The sequence below is a fragment of the Scleropages formosus genome, unplaced genomic scaffold (assembly GCF_900964775.1).
Source record: "Scleropages formosus unplaced genomic scaffold, fSclFor1.1, whole genome shotgun sequence".
NCBI classification, from domain to species: domain Eukaryota; kingdom Metazoa; phylum Chordata; class Actinopteri; order Osteoglossiformes; family Osteoglossidae; genus Scleropages; species Scleropages formosus.
Window position 1 is genome coordinate 15,257 of NW_021641060.1, and position 17,134 is coordinate 32,390.

At 48.2% G+C, this 17,134-nt stretch overlaps 4 non-coding genes across 4 annotated transcripts; 3 read left to right on the plus strand and 1 right to left on the minus strand.

Moving 5' to 3' along the window:
• The first annotated feature begins 778 nt into the window (after window positions 1–778).
• Window positions 779–850, plus strand: trnaw-cca (transfer RNA tryptophan (anticodon CCA)). Its single transcript has one exon. It is a non-coding gene; the product is annotated as a tRNA-Trp (tRNA).
• Window positions 851–2,825: 1,975 nt separating this feature from the next.
• On the minus strand, window positions 2,826–2,898 carry trnar-ucu (transfer RNA arginine (anticodon UCU)). Its single transcript has one exon. It is a non-coding gene; the product is annotated as a tRNA-Arg (tRNA).
• A 6,909-nt stretch (window positions 2,899–9,807) lies between these two features.
• trnap-cgg (transfer RNA proline (anticodon CGG)) lies at window positions 9,808–9,879 on the plus strand. The gene has a single exon. It is a non-coding gene; the product is annotated as a tRNA-Pro (tRNA).
• Window positions 9,880–17,061: 7,182 nt separating this feature from the next.
• trnar-ucu (transfer RNA arginine (anticodon UCU)) lies at window positions 17,062–17,134 on the plus strand. The gene has a single exon. It is a non-coding gene; the product is annotated as a tRNA-Arg (tRNA).

The following is a 17,134-nucleotide window of genomic DNA, read 5'->3' on the forward strand; positions in this document are numbered from 1 at the left end:
TCTTCTGAGAGCAGGTGGCGTCACTCCGAAGGATGGTGTTCATGATGCTAAAAAGCTGCTCGATGCGCTGGTGGAAAGGAGCTTTTGTGCTGTTTTGACCACGGTTTCGATGGTGTTGGGCCCGGGATAAGTCCTCGCTGATGTTGAGCCTCACGTACTAAACACAGCCCACCCTCTCCACTGCCGTCCCACTGATTAGAACAAGTGTGCGGTCTCCTCCCACAGTCATCTCCTTGGTTTTACTAACGTTCAGAGAAGAGGTTGTCGTGCTGACATGGTACTGAACGCTGAGCTGTAATCAAGAAGCAACATTCTCACATATGCCCCTTTCCTGTCCATGTGTGAGAAGGCAGTATGGAGGGCAGTGGCAATAGCACCCTCCGTAGACCTGTTCTGGCAATATGCAAGTGCAGTGGGCCTAGGGTGTCAGGTGGCGAAGAGGGGATGTGAGATTTGACTAACCGCTCAAAGCACTTCATGATAAGTGATGCGAGCGCTGCAGGGCGGCAGTCATTTGAGCAGCTGAGTCTCCACGAGCATCCCTGCAGAGCACGGAGGCCAGTGGCTGGGCTCGTCCAGAGGTGGACCTCTCGCACCCTAAGTGAGAATCGTACCCCTAGACCACCAAGCATCCCTCGAGGTCACTTTTTGACCCACCTCGTGTTACTTTTCCAGAGCCCCGCATTTTCCAAACTGTACTTCTTCTTGGCCCGTTTGCTGGGCGGAGACGCTGGAAAGTGACACGGTCTGCCCCCTCATTCAGGATCCCTCAGGTACCGACCTTGTGGCGCAACGGTAGCGCGTCTGACTCCAGATCAGAAGGCTGCGTGTTCAAATCACGTCGAGGTCAGGCCTGGCATTTTGGCGACCCTCCGATGTGCACTCTCGAGCTAGGTCACAGAGTGACACAGAGCGCTTTAACACAAGCATGAGGCAAGAAGAACAGTTGCAAACAAAGAAGACAGTCGACTAATGGCTACCATAATGCAGCCCTTTTATAGAGCTATGAGTATCCCTACTGGCCACCAGGGAAAGGAGCAAAAACTCCCAACTGAAAGTTGAGGGAGAAAAAGAAAACCTCTCGGGGTGCACAGGCCAGTGGCTGCCCATCGCTCCTGGGCATTCTAGTTTAAGTAACAATTGTAAGCCAGTTTAACAAGCAATAATGATATTGGTGCTAAATGGTGTCTTGGATCCCCAGCTAAGCATGGAACGCCTCGTTCATCATGGCAGTTGGTCAACATCCTCAGTCAGCATGGGATTCGTCTGTCACCAACGGTCAGCCTCCTCAAGTCTTACGTAGCGAGGCAACGCTCAACAAGAAGAGAGAAGAGAGTTAGTAAGTTGTTACTTAACTTAATTTATTATGCATTTTCATAATGGTGGTAAAAAACAAGCAAGGCAAGTGGAATTACATTTCGAGGTGGAATGCCTGAGTGAGCATGTCAGTCTTTAATTGGGATTTGAAAACAGAAACAGACGGGGCAATTCTCGCAGCAGCATTTTGTACCAGCTGCAGCCTGGATACAGTCTGGTATGGACGACCCGACAATAAAGCAGTGCCAAAGTCCAGCCTGCTTGAGACAAAAGCATGAACCATCAGACCCAATGATACAGCTGGTGTTGCCGGCATCAACCCTTTCCCTTCCTGGTGGACACAGGGGCGACGAGATCCACTCTTAGAAGACAGGAGGTGCCGGGGTTCCTGCAAATGGAAACCGGATCTGCCTCATGGGAGCATCAGGAATAACACAAAGCCTCAAAAAAACAGACCCACTGCGCGTGGGAGTGACAGAAGACATTGCTGTGACTAACCGTTCGGTTCTCCTTAGTAACCGCTGTCCGGTGAAGCTGCTGGGCCGCGACCTGCTTGCGAAGCTCGGGGCAACTGTCACCGTGACCGAAGAAGGTGGCAACATCGCATCTCCAGTATTGGGACTGTTGTCTCTGCAGGTGTTATCGCAGTACACCGCTTGGCTGCTGGATGATGACGCGCTGCGGTGAGGTAAGGGTGCCTCCCAACTTGACACAGCCCACACGGTTGCACTGCACAGCACGCTTCTTTGCCAAAGAAACCGTAGAGTATCGAAACTCAGAATGGAAAGATTTGGGCATTTAAGGTTGAAGGCATCGACTCACCTGTAAACACCATAGCAGTGCGGTACCAGAATAATCTCCTGTTACAAGATGACAACGAGGAAGACCATATGCAAGCATGTCGTGTGAATGTTTCATGCTCAAAGGCGGAAATGTGGTGTGAGAAATTGTTCGTTCAAGTGTGGTGTGAAAATATGTTCAAGTAGTCAATATTTTCAAGTGCTTAATATGTTCTAAAGTGATGTAAGAGTTAAGACGTCCAGAAAATATATGCTGTCTGTTTAACACAATGGAGAAACGTTGATAGGGAAAACAAAACACAAAGAAATTTGAACCCTTAGGATGCATCCCGGCAGACTTCTAAAACAGGGACAAACTGTTTGGAGGGACGTAGAAGACCGGCAAATAGAGAGCTTTGCCTTACGGCTCATCTCCCCCGTTCACCACTACAGTCCAATACAGCAACCGCTCCCACCTCACTTGTGAATAAGACTCCAAGATGCTTAAACTCCTCCACCTGGAGCAAATTTTCTCCCCTCACCTGAATGAGGGGGGCAACACAACCTTTTTCCATGAGAGAAGCATGGATTCAACCTTAAAGGGGCTGATCTTCATAACAACCACATCCATATCAACATATCTACTCCATAACCTTTTTGGTTCACTGGTTTTCTTTTTTTACCCCCCCCCACCAGACGCTAAGGAGACTACTACCAACACATCCTTTCCACCCCAGATGGGACTCGAACCCACAATCCCTGGCTTAGAAAGCCAGTGCCTTATCCATTAGGCCACTGGGGCTAAACTTAGCAGAATGGCTAAAGGAAGTGTAAATGAAGAGGAACACCACAGTAACGCTTGGTTCTTACATTTTTCAGTAATGCCTTTCAGTTTAACTGTGAAGCCAGAACACACTAAAAACTCCCAAGTGTTGTTCCAACAACAAGGTGTCGCCTGCCTTATGACACTGTGGCAAACGGATGTGTACTTAAGAAGAAAGGAATTATATCATGCGGGCATATGAACTAGAAATGGATAACAGAGTGTTAATTGAACCGCGAGCGACTTTGCATCGTCATGGCAATACAGAAACGCGGATGTGTCTTGCGGAAGAAATTCGACATGACTCAAACAACGGACCCAAGATAGGAGAGAGTATCTTACTTTGTCTCTCCCCAGCTGGAGAGAGAGTCCCTCGTCCCCTGTGCTGGACTCAAGGGAGTCTCCCCGAGCATCCAAAGCACACTCCTTACATACGTCTAGAGGCGCATGCTAAGTGCACGCACGCGCGCACACACACACACAAATAGTCTTAACCGCTTGCCTCATACAGGGTTGCAGGGAGCCAGAGCCTAACCCAGCAACTGAGGGCATAAGGGGACACACTCAGAACAGGACACCAGTCCATCGTAAGGCACCCCAAGCAGGACTCAAACCCCAGATCCACTGGAAAACAGGACCTGGTCCAATCCCCACTGTGCCACTGCACCACTGCGCCACTGTGCCACTGCACTAGTGCACCCCCCTCTCATGCTAAGCATATGGTGGCATTTCTCATTGGCTTTCTCTCTGTATGATCAGTGCGTGCTCAGCTCGTGTTTGCTTCGAATTTGTTACTTACTTATCTGGTACGTTCCCTACAGGCTAGAGTGAGCTATGCACATTAACCTTATTTATTTTCTTGTTTTTTCGCTACCAGCCAGTGTCTGGTTAGTGTCTGAGTTGGGGGCGCAGTTTCGGTACATTCCTGCTTCTTGCGCAGCGGGCTTTCTGCAGCAGTCATGGAACAAATCAGTTGCACAAAACTGCACAATTTTCTTTTTTTTTTTTTTTTTTTTCTTTTTTTTTAATATAAAGTGGAGGGAACTGTTTGGTGGGGCGTGAGGGGTATGTGGGGTTTTGGGAGGGATGGAGTACTGGTGGCGTGGTTGGTTTGTGTCCAGCCCCCCTTGATTTTGGCACAAGGGGTTGAACATCTTTCCCTGTGTATTATTGCATGTTGGTTCTAGGTGACTAGTGACTGCTGTGAGCAGGGCAGCTGGCGGCATGGGAAAGATCATGTGACAGCAAGGAGAGACTGCTGGCAGGAGGGAACAGACCCCACTAGGGGCTGACATGGGCTAGCAACCTGTGTCAGCAGCATCTTGTGCTTTTGTGTAGCAGGAGGCGCGCCCTGTTTAAGCTACAGACACACAAATGTTTTCAATACCCCAAGAGTCAGTGAGAGCAGGGGTGGAAGACGACTCATCGGCGGATATAACGGCTTTAGACCTTGACGTGAACTTGACGGGGGGGAAAGCATGAACACAACCACGCCAAGTAGGGGTGGATCGGTGCTGCAGGTGTGTATTTGTGGCTGGAGGAAGGTGACTTCAGTGAGAGGCCTAAGAATTCATCAAGGCAAGAAGAAGTGTTTAGGGGGACGAGGCAGGGGCCCCGCATTGATCGCCACGACCTACGGAGTGGTCCAGATAAGTCAGGTGAAGTCCAGGGGCAGGTTGCACACCAAAGACCACAGGACATCAATACCTCTGTCTTAGAGGAGACAAGACCAAAGATGGATGCACAAGGCAGCATCGATCATGGAGAGGATGCGGGGCAGATGATACCAAGATGAGAACAAAAACCTAAGGTGAGATGGCCAGGCGCCACTGACTGTAAGGAGTGGACCTCTAAAAACAATGACTTGAGAGGGATTTTAAATGGCCTGAAGGGTACGGCTGAGTCTAAGATAAACCAACTGGGTGAGATTATATACGACTATGGGAAGAAGAGGTTTGAGGTGTTCGAGAAGAAGCGTAAGGGTGAGCAGAGCATGTTAAGGTCAAGACGGCAGATGGAAATTGAGAGGTTGATTCAGGAAAGAAGAGACTTAAAAAAGCTTTGGAAACGAGCAGATGAGGAAGGTAGAAGTGGCATTAATATTTTGCAGGAAGAATTGAAACGTAGATTGGTAGTGTTGAGGAGAGCGGAAAAGCTTAGATTGAGGAGGAAGAAGAAGGAGCAAGCTATGGTGGCAATTTTTAAGGACCCATTGAAATTTGTGAAGTCCTTGCTTGAGCAAGAGAAGTCTGGTTGTTTAAATGTTCAAAGGAGGGAGTTGGAGAGCTGTCTGCTGGAAATGCACACCGATGGTGAAAGTGAGAGGGTTTTTAAAGTCTTAACCGCTTGCCTCATACAGGGTTGCAGGGAGCGTCGGCACGGTGCTTCTTGGGGAGAGGTGAAAGAATCCAGGCTGGTGGCGGAGCAGGTGAGAGCTCCTGTGATGAGCGCTCTGTGGGTTGCAGCTCCCGTGGAGCCAAGACAACACAGCCTTCTGCTTTTTGCTACACAGCGCTGTGGTGAAGCAAACACCACGTTTGAATACAAGCATGCTCATAAGTGTATTTGGTACCAGAGCTCCTTGGGCCAAAGGCCAACGATCAACTTTGTAGTCGTTTCATCTGGCTTGAGGAAAACATGTTCTGGAAAACTTGGGTGAAGAGAGGTGCTGAGCTGTCAACCCATCACCGTCTGGTGGTGAGCTGGATCAGACGGCAGGGAAAACTGACAGACAGATCCGGTAGGCCCAAGCGCATAGTGAGGGCGTGCTGGGAACAAGCGTCAGAGGACCCTGTCCGGAATGATTTTAACTCCCACCTTCGTGAGAACTCCTCCCATGTCCCGGAGGAGGTAGGAGACATGGAGTCTGAATGAAAATTTGATTTTAAAAGCTTTGCTATGCCTACATGCTTCTGTAATAGAACGTTTAAGAATGTTTAACTGCTCAATAGCCTATGCAAGAAAGCGGCACATTCCAGGCTATAGTTTGCTCTCTGTATGTCCCCTTTTGTGCCAGCCTGTTCCCATGAGATATCAGAGAAATGTGGCTTACGCAGACTCACGTAAAGCCCAGAGGATGTGTGTAACTGTTTCACGTAAGAAAGGAGATCAACTGGTGACAGTGGACGTGTGTGATGAGAGATTGAGGGGCACAGTGACACGCCTGGAATGTTCAAAAAATAACATGTATTCTGCCTATACTTACAAAAATCTGCCCTAGAATATGTATAAATATCTGCTTGCCTGGCTGCTCTGGTGTGACTCTGCGCACACGAATACATAAGGTTTTCTGCAACTCAAGTGACCGAGTGATCTATCTGTATGACAATTCTCATTTTTCCTACCACAGTTCTGGGGGCTCGTCCGGGATCACGACCTTCTGCCGGGACCGACCCGTGTGCCGCGAGGAACCCGACTAAGGGGGCAACCCTCCTAGGTCTAGGGGACCTGCTGGTGACCGAGCCCGAGCAAAAGTTAGGGCTGGCCCGTCCTGCGGTGCACCGATCGACTCGGACAGAATACGTGACACAGCTGCAGGTAGAATAGAATAGAATATACTTTATTGTCCCATTTATGGGAAATTTGTCTTGGACAACCATGACACGGCCAGTGCGCAACGTTGGACTCACATAAAACAATACATATCATATCATACATTAAAATAAGAATAAATAAAACAACAATCAAAAGATATGAAAAGTCTACTGAATCCCAATCTAAATCTCAGTTTTGGAATTCTCTATTCAAAAACTTAACCTCAGATGGCACAAAAGAATTTTCACAACAATTTGATTTACACATCAAAATCCTAAATCGTCTCCCTGAGGGTAACATGTTGAAATTCTCATGTAAAATATGTGTGTCATTAGCAGCAATTTTTTGTTTCGCTTCTTTTAAAATAGATACCTCGTACAACTCCTGCATGCGTCGTTTCTCTTCCCACCCTTTAATTTTCAGAGCAGTATGTACTAGTCGTGCAAGTTTCGATTTTGATTGGACAGTCAAGTTTCCATGCCATGCTGTAATACCATATCTTAGCAAGCTCTCAAAAACAGACTGGTAAAACAGAAACAAAATCTTCTGGTTAACCCCAAATACTTTTAACCTTCGCAAAAAATGTAGTCTCTGCTGAAGTTTTCGAACACAGACTGTTTATGTGAGAAGACCAGCATAACAAATTATCTATATAAACAAACAACCAAGTATTTATATGAAGAAACCTGTTCAGTAATATTACCATGTATTATTACAGGTCTATGATCCCCCACAGATCTGGGGTCAAAGATCATTTCAACAGTCTTCATTTCATTTAAAATCAAGCAATTATCGTCACACCACCCCACAAACCTGGCAACATCAGAAAAGTACTGTTATCCTGACTAGTTAAACACTCATTAGTGTATAATGTAAATAAAAATGGGTGAGCTAACACAACCTTGCGGGGCCCCCATACTGGTAGTCTTCACCTCAGAATAAGAATTGTTGACCGTAACTTGTTGTGTTCAATTTGTTAGAAACGAATGAAACCACTTAATGCAAAAGGGATTCACTTTTAACTCTGTCAGCTTCCTAATTAGTAGCTGGGGTTGAAGTGTGTTAAAAGCCAAACTAAAATCTATAAAAAGTAAACGTGCAAATGCGTGCGTATCTTCTAAATGCCTATTCACCAAATGAGCGATACAATTAATGGCGTCCTCGGTGCCCCGCCCAGCCTTAAAGATGAACTGAAACGGGTCAAGGGATAATTCAATCTCATCCTTTAGAACAGTTACAACAAGTCTTTCAAAACATTTCATAACATTTGAAGTCAAAGTCACAGGTCTAAAATCACAGTTCTCAACTGGGCAATTTTTCTTGGGAACCGGCGTAATTCTAGTTTTTTCCACAAAGATGGATTGGTATGCGAGTCAAATGATTTCTGGAAAATAGGGCAGAATGCTGGAGGAAGTTCACTGGCACAAGTTTTCAGCAAAAAACCAGAAATTCCATCAGGACCTGTGGATTTCTTGGCTCGTATGCCTCTAAATAGCAAACTAACTGCGTGTGGAGCTACCTCTAATCTCTGATCTGAATTACACATGATAGAGTCCTGATCTACCATTCACACCGAAGGTGACTCAAACCTAAGAAAATAGTCATTTCAGCCATCTGCTCTTTGTTGGTCATCGCTAGTCATGAGCCTTTTTCGGGGGATTCCGTATTGGTTACTACTTTTATAGCAACCCAAAGTTTTTTGGAGTCCCCTGAATTAAAATTTTGTTCTACAGTTTGCTCTGTGTTTTTTCCTTGTCCCCTTCAACAACGCATTTAATTCCTTTTGGACTAATTTTAATTCCATTCTATCTTGAGTGATGAAAGCCAACCTCTTCCTGTTTAAAGACTCCTTGACCTCCCTTGTTATATAACTTTTGTTCTTAGGAAATACAGTTACAGCTTTCTTCTCAGCAACTGTGTCCTTCCAAACGTTAATGTAGTCTCTTATTGTCTCTGTGGCATCCAAAATATCAATTTCATGAAACAGGAACACACAGGCCCGGGTTGCAGAAACGGTGCTTCTCATGCCAGGAAAGACGGCACGAGGAGTAAGTGAGAGGTTCGCGACTATTCGTCCAACAAACCCAAAACTGTGGAATAGTCTGCCAGTTAACCTCTGTGAGAAGAGCGCTCTATAAACATAAATTGAATTGAACTGATGTGGGGCACCAGGTCGGAGCGGTCAATAGACCAGTTCCTTCACCGCTCGTCCCCCCTTCATCCTAGGCGCTGTGACTGAATGTCGCCACCACCGACACCGTGGTCAAAACAGCACGGAAGCGCCTGTCCTCTCTCCGTAGGCTGAACAAGTTTGGCATGCCATCCCGGATCCGGGGCTAATTTCTACAGGCGTACAGCCGAGAGCATCCCGACCGGCTGCATCACTGCCTGGTATGGGAGCTGCTCGGCCCAGCATTGTGAGGAACCGCAGAGGGCGGTGAAGTCGGCACAGCTCATCGGTGGCTCTGAGCTTCCAAACATCCGGGACATCTACGCAGCCAGATGCCTGAAGAAGGCCTGGGCTATCCTCAAGGAGCCCAGTCATCCTGGTCACGCACCGTTTTCTCTCCTGCCGTCCGCTAAATATTGCCAAAACATCAAATCAAAATCAAACAGACTGCGGGATAGCGTCTATCTCCAGGCTGTTAGACGCCCGAACAGTCGAGCGGCATCCGAATGCAGCAACTCATCCGGTTTTCGTTAAGTAGTTTCACTTCATAGTTATTGGTGTTACCAGATTTCTGTTGCGCTGCAAATTGAAAACGTTATTTGTAATCTTGAGGTATGTTGTTCCTTTTATTTTTTTTTTTAAAAATCACCCTACCACACGCACTCAAAGACATTTCATCGCAGCAACCACTGCTGCATGCTCTATTGTTGTGCATTTGGTGACTAAACCTTTGACCGATTGATTGATTGATTGATTGACTTGCACCACCTGTGCTTAGGTGTCGGGGAAGGCCGCTTTGTCTCCCGGGCGCCTGAAGGTAGTGCACCCCACCGACGCTGGTGTTTCTCCAGCGAAGGCTCTGAACGTCGAGGGAGCACGAAAGAAGAACCTGTGTGGCCTGGAGGTCGGAGATTCGAGTCGTTCCGCTATGCGCGCCGTCTTCCCTCGACCGGACGGCAGGCCGCAAGCGCTACTGGACGTTGCTGGGAAGAGGAAGAAACCCCTGCCGAGGGGCGTCACTGCGCCGTCTCCATTGTAGAGTGGCTCTGTCGACTGGCGCAAAGCGGTACGCTTCATTTAAAAATCTCAAAGGCATTTGGTAAGAATCTCAAGCTGGGTACAAATGCAACGGATGATGCAGTTCCCGACACCAGGCCGAGGAAGGAGGGGCCGAGAGAGTCGGGGGCTCGTTGGTCTAGGGGTATGATTCTCGCTTCGGGTGCGAGAGGTCCCGGGTTCAAATCCCGGACGAGCCCGCCCAGCTCCCTGCTTGGCTGTGTCAGTTGAGCTCTCGAAAGTGTACTGGCAGCAAGAGTGTTGCGGGAAGGTTCAGCATGGGCCAAGGGGCTTGCAGGAAGGCTCTTGCTGAGGAGGGGAAAGATCCCTGGTAGAGCAGGCCAGGCTGGTCCTCCTGTATGTGTGTGGAAGCAGTGCCTTCTTCCTGGCACCTCAGGAGTCAACCAGCTGCTCCCTCCATGCAGGAGGAAGCTTTAAGGCTTGTTCTGATGCTGCTTTCCAGCATGTCAGAAGGTGGCAAGATGGATTCTGGAGCTGCATTTTGCTTGTGCTCCTCCTGAATTTGCACACTTAAGCTTGCTTGCACTTCCACAGGAGTGCTGGTAGCAGTGGTGTTCCTGCCTGGCTCAGTCAGTAGTGTGCAAGAGTCTTAAGCTGAGGGTCATGGGCTCAAGCCACGGTCTGGGAAACTGTTTTTCATTAAAGGTGCCTGGGGGAGGTTCTCTTTTGCAGTGTGAGCCCTGCAACCTGGCGTGGGAAGAAATGCGGCTTTCCCTCTTCGACAACAAACGCCTCGTGAAATTTGCAGGGTTCCTTCGCAAGCCGACGAAATCCACGGGGGACGCAAACTGTCCCCATCTACATGAGGAAGGCTCGCATGGCGTCAGCGCTTTCCTGGCTCTGATCAAGGGTTATGCAGCTGCTGACAATAGCACCAGTTGCTGGGCCTGTACTCATGTGCCAAAATCAGTGTCATCTGGACTACCACTCATGCCTTTACCCCTAGGGTTTTGTGGATGGAGCCGTTTCCCGAACCTTTACCCCACAGCAGCTTTGCATCGCGGTGTCCTGTTACACGGCACCGGTGACTTCTGGAAAAGTGTATGAGCAATTCGTACACTCATAGCCACTCCGCGTGAGGCCTCTAACAGTAAAATATTTAGTGTGAGCCAACCGGGTAATCCTGTCTCCTTGGGATACTATCGCGACTTTTCCACGCCGAATTTGACTAAAGACAAATTACACCCTTACGTGACTCTTAGAGCCAACCTGAATGGAACGATCTGTGTCGTCAGAAGTCAGCCTGGCTCTGTCACACGTGTGGGTAGTTCTAAATGCACCTACATGGCCAGGCAAACAAGCCCTGATAGTTCGCAACAGCTTCTTCCAATGTCCAGCGGTACGCAGGAAAATACCTTTAGTGTTACCTTCACGGTGACTTATTTTACCAAACGGTACTTTCTGGGTGTGTGGTAAATGCGCCTAGCCATGGCTTCCAAAGAATCAGTCCGGAGGTTCCTGTTATTTGTCCTATGTAGTGCCCCACGTTCGAAAGTTGTCCCAACCTCCGTGGCGTCCAGATTCTCGTCTCCTCCGCTATCGGAGAAATAGTCCCCCCTTGGTGAAAACTGGACTTTCTGAAACGGGAGAGATATTTTCTGGTATTGTTCCCAACGCGTGGTATCGGTAAAGCTGCTCGGCAGACGCTCTATTCAGCACAAGCATCAGAAGAAATAGCCAACGGTACGACTGAGAGCCTTAAGGACATTAATGCTGTTGCTATGCAAAGGCGAATGGCAGTAGATTATCCTCTGGCCGCAGAAGGAGCAACATGTGCTGTTGTAGCGTGTAGTGTGGTTCACCCATAGTGTGTGAGTGTATTCCACTGATGTATGGATGAGTGACCCATTGTAAGTAGTGTATCTAGCGGTGCGAGTCACCTTGGTGAATAAGGTGTGTGGGCTGATGACACTACATAGAGTTCCTTGGAAGTCGCTTTGGAGAAATAGCGTGTGCTAAATGAATAAACGTTAACGTCGGATCAGAATGTTGCACGTATGTCCCGGGCAATTCCGAGCGTATAAACTCGTTGGCGGGTAACGTTATGGAAGTTGGTTCTCAGTTTCGTGATTTTAAGAACGGTGACGAACTCTGGGACTGGCTAGGAATAAGCAGCTGGTGGGGTGGTCTATTGAAACTCTCTTATTATGAATACTTCTTGCTATTTTATCCGTCTTCCTGTTATTGATGTGTTGTTTGTCGTGTGTTAAGGCTGCTATTGCTGAAACAACGTTCACGACTACAGCAATGGCACAGGGGATAAACGACGAATATGATTGTGCCCTAATACCCGACCGGGACGAGCTAGGCGAGAAAGCTCGTGAACTTGAACCTCGTGAAGAAGAATCTGAGTCAGAAGAGTGAGCACCTCCAGAAGGCTCAACGGCAAGATCTGGCGTCCCAGACCCACCCCCCTCCATGCCCGCAGTGCCATCCCGGTGACTCCATCCACCAAAAGACCTCCCACCCCAGCCACACATTGACCACCAACACACCAACCAACACACCACATCAGCATGTGGAAGTGACAACAAAACTCGAACCATTTGATGTTCACATAGGCGAGTACTCCCCACTCAGGTGTGCTTCCCCCAAACACCCTGCTGCCTCCACAACCACTGACTGGATCTTTCTGCTACCTCTGGCAAGCTTTTAATCGCTGCTCTTAACGACTGACCCCTGAAACCAAAATCCAACAGTAGCGACGTGGTTGATTTTGCAACAAACCCTCTTGCACCAATCTCCACCGGTCTAATAACGCACTGCCAGCCTCGCTCCCTCACCTCACCAGCCAACTCAGTGTACTTCAGTTTCTTCCTCTCAAAGGCATCTTCTAATGCATCTTCGAAGGGCATCGTTAATTCAATGAAGCACGCTATCCGTGCGCCCTCGGAGTACAGGACAATATCGGGTCTCAAGGCCGTGACCGCAATGCACTGCGGCATCTGCAGCTGTTTTCCCACGTCCGCTACCAACTTCCAGTCTCGCACGTCACCCCACTTAAAACACGTACCGCCGCGTCCACTCGCGTGGCATGCAACGCTCTCCCCCTCCCGCACAAAAGAAATTACCTTATTTCTCCCGCAACACGGGAGTGAATTGACTTCAACCCGCTTGTTCTCCAACAAGCATGCCAAGGATTTTAGCACTTCATTATGCCTCCAAGTATATCTTCCCTGAGATAAACTAACCTTACATGCAGACAAAATATGCCTCAAAGAGGCTATACCACCACACAAGCTGCAAGTCGGCTCCGTACCTACCCAGCGATTAAGATTCTGTGGAGTAGGGAGAACATCGTAGGTGGCTCCGATGAGAAACTTAATACGACCGGCGTCCATCGCCCACAGATCACGCCAGCTGATCTTCCGTTTCTCCACATGCTCCCAAGCCAAACATCGCCCTTGCACACCATGTGGCGTCGCAGTTACCCGCCTCGCCTCCTCTTCCTGTTCGCGGATAAAACCAATCACCATCTTTCCCCTCTCCGGCAACTTAGCTTTACTCCGCAACTTCATTCGATCGCCGGCACCAAGCCCCGCCCTACCTACCTGCACCTGACCGACCACATCTCTGTGCTCAAGCGCTGTCTGTGCATGCGCAACAGCTTCCCGTGGATCCCACTTACATCCTGTTTTTAAACTTACAGGAATCGATCTCACCACTGGGTCTCTTGTGCTTGACAATGTTAATTCCAAGCCAACCTTGGCACACTTGAATTCTTCCACAAGACTAGTCAGCGGTAATTCCAAGACCCTCTCCTAATAGCTTTGTTCATAAGCCTTTCCAGTCTTTCAACCCCTGACATAGAAACCTCGTATATAGTTAGCGGCCATCTAATACGAGGCAACAAACCAAACTGCAGGCACCAAACCTTCAGCTTCCCTGGTAAAAAAGATTAATCAATCCTATTAATTGCCTGCACTACATTCTCCCTTAATCTTTTAACCTGCTCCCTGTCGCTGAGTGAGGAATCATACCATCGACCCAAGCTTTTAATTGGCCTTTCAGCCACTGACGGAACCTTTTCTCCATCGATCTGGAAATTCTCCTGCGATAACTTTCCTTTAGCTATTGACAAGCTCCTACACTTTGCTAGGTTTAATTTTCAGTCCGGCCAACTTTTGATTTCCATTGAACTTCATTAATAAGCGATGAGTACATGGGACAGTAGTAGTAAGCACAGTCATATCGTCCATATACGCTCTGATTGGCGGAAGGCGAGAACCATCCTTCAGCCTCATATCCCCAACCACCCATCTCGACGCCCTTATTATCACCTCCATAGCCATGGTAAAAGCCAGAGGCGAGATTGTGCATCCGGCCATTATGTCAATCCCCAACCCGCTGCCAAGTTGCGGTGTATTGTTTGGTACAAAAATAAAACTGGATGTCTTCAAAATACAGCTTAACCAGTCTCGTAATACACTCTGGGACTTTAAAAAAAAAACAAATGCCCTCCACAACAAAACATGCAGCACTGAACCAAAGGCGTTCGCCAAGTCCAAAAAAATCACGTGGAGGTCTTCACCTTCCATCTTGGCCTCCTTTATCTGGTGCCAGATCATACAAAAATGCTCTAAACAGCCTGAAAAACCCGCAATTCCTGCTTTCTGCACAGATGTGTCAATTAAGTTGCTGGCCAACAAATATGCAGGCAACCTCTGCGCCACAACACTAAAAAATATTTTCCCTTCAACATTAAGAAGGCACATTGGCCTGAATTGCCCTATTTCTACCTCATCTTTCTCGTTGTGGGTATAAACACCCCTCCTGCTCGCCGCCATTCTTTTGGAATGATACCTTTTTTCCATACGACCACCATCTGCTTCCACAAAAACTTTAAAACATCCGGGCACCTTTATAAACCCATTAAGGAACCCCATTGGGTCCTGGTGCAGATTCTGCCCTCGCACGCCGCACCACCTCTTGTACTTCTTTCAACCTTGGAGGACACATGTCCGTTTGTGCCACGATCTCCCCTAATGGAGGAATATCTGCAGGTACTTTAAAAACCCTCTCACTTTCACCATCGGTGTGCATTTCCAGCAGACAGCTCTCCAACTCCCTCCTTTGAACATTTAAACAACCAGACTTCTCTTGCTCAAGCAAGGACTTCACAAATTTCAATGGGTCCTTAAAAATTGCCACCATAGCTTGCTCCTTCTTCTTCCTCCTCAATCTAAGCTTTTCCGCTCTCCTCAACACTACCAATCTACGTTTCAATTCTTCCTGCAAAATATTAATGCCACTTCTACCTTCCTCATCTGCTCGTTTCCAAAGCTTTTTTAAGTCTCTTCTTTCCTGAATCAACCTCTCAATTTCCATCTGCCGTCTTGACCTTAACATGCTCTGCTCACCCTTACGCTTCTTCTCGAACACCTCAAACCTCTTCTTCCCATAGTCGTATATAATCTCACCCAGTTGGTTTATCTTAGACTCAGCCGTACCCTTCAGGCCATTTAAAATCCCTCTCAAGTCATTGTTTTTAGAGGTCCACTCCTTACAGTCAGTGGCGCCTGGCCATCTCACCTTAGGTTTTTGTTCTCATCTTGGTATCATCTGCCCCGCATCCTCTCCATGATCGATGCTGCCTTGTGCATCCATCTTTGGTCTTGTCTCCTCTAAGACAGAGGTATTGATGTCCTGTGGTCTTTGGTGTGCAACCTGCCCCTGGACTTCACCTGACTTATCTGGACCACTCCGTAGGTCGTGGCGATCAATGCGGGGCCCCTGCCTCGTCCCCCTAAACACTTCTTCTTGCCTTGATGAATTCTTAGGCCTCTCACTGAAGTCACCTTCCTCCAGCCACAAATACACACCTGCAGCACCGATCCACCCCTACTTGGCGTGGTTGTGTTCATGCTTTCCCCCCCGTCAAGTTCACGTCAAGGTCTAAAGCCGTTATATCCGCCGATGAGTCGTCTTCCACCCCTGCTCTCACTGACTCTTGGGGTATTGAAAACATTTGTGTGTCTGTAGCTTAAACAGGGCGCGCCTCCTGCTACACAAAAGCACAAGATGCTGCTGACACAGGTTGCTAGCCCATGTCAGCCCCTAGTGGGGTCTGTTCCCTCCTGCCAGCAGTCTCTCCTTGCTGTCACACGATCTTTCCCATGCCACCAGCTGCCCTGCTCACAGCAGTCACTAGTCACCTAGAACCAACATGCAATAATACACAGGGAAAGATGTTCAACCCCTTGTGCCAAAATCAAGGGGGGCTGGACACAAACCAACCACGCCACCAGTACTCCATCCCTCCCAAAACCCCACATACCCCTCACGCCCCACCAAACAGTTCCCTCCACTTTATATTAAAAAAAAAGAAAAAAAAAAAAAAAAAAGAAAATTGTGCAGTTTTGTGCAACTGATTTGTTCCATGACTGCTGCAGAAAGCCCGCTGCGCAAGAAGCAGGAATGTACCGAAACTGCGCCCCCAACTCAGACACTAACCAGACACTGGCTGGTAGCGAAAAAACAAGAAAATAAATAAGGTTAATGTGCATAGCTCACTCTAGCCTGTAGGGAACGTACCAGATAAGTAAGTAACAAATTCGAAGCAAACACGAGCTGAGCACGCGCTGATCATGCAGAGAGAAAGCCAATGAGAAATGCCACCATATGCTTAGCATGAGAGGGGGGTGCACTAGTGCAGTGGCACAGTGGCGCAGTGGTGCAGTGGCACAGTGGGGATTGGACCAGGTCCTGTTTTCCAGTGGATCTGGGGTTTGAGTCCTGCTTGGGGTGCCTTACGATGGACTGGTGTCCTGTTCTGAGTGTGTCCCCTTATGCCCTCAGTTGCTGGGTTAGGCTCTGGCTCCCTGCAACCCTGTATGAGGCAAGCGGTTAAGACTATTTGTGTGTGTGTGTGCGCGCGTGCGTGCACTTAGCATGCGCCTCTAGACGTATGTAAGGAGTGTGCTTTGGATGCTCGGGGAGACTCCCTTGAGTCCAGCACAGGGGACGAGGGACTCTCTCTCCAGCTGGGGAGAGACAAAGTAAGATACTCTCTCCTATCTTGGGTCCGTTGTTTGAGTCATGTCGAATTTCTTCCGCAAGACACATCCGCGTTTCTGTATTGCCATGACGATGCAAAGTCGCTCGCGGTTCAATTAACACTCTGTTATCCATTTCTAGTTCATATGCCCGCATGATATAATTCCTTTCTTCTTAAGTACACATCCGTTTGCCACAGTGTCATAAGGCAGGCGACACCTTGTTGTTGGAACAACACTTGGGAGTTTTTAGTGTGTTCTGGCTTCACAGTTAAACTGAAAGGCATTACTGAAAAATGTAAGAACCAAGCGTTACTGTGGTGTTCCTCTTCATTTACACTTCCTTTAGCCATTCTGCTAAGTTTAGCCCCAGTGGCCTAATGGATAAGGCACTGGCTTTCTAAGCCAGGGATTGTGGGTTCGAGTCCCATCTGGGGTG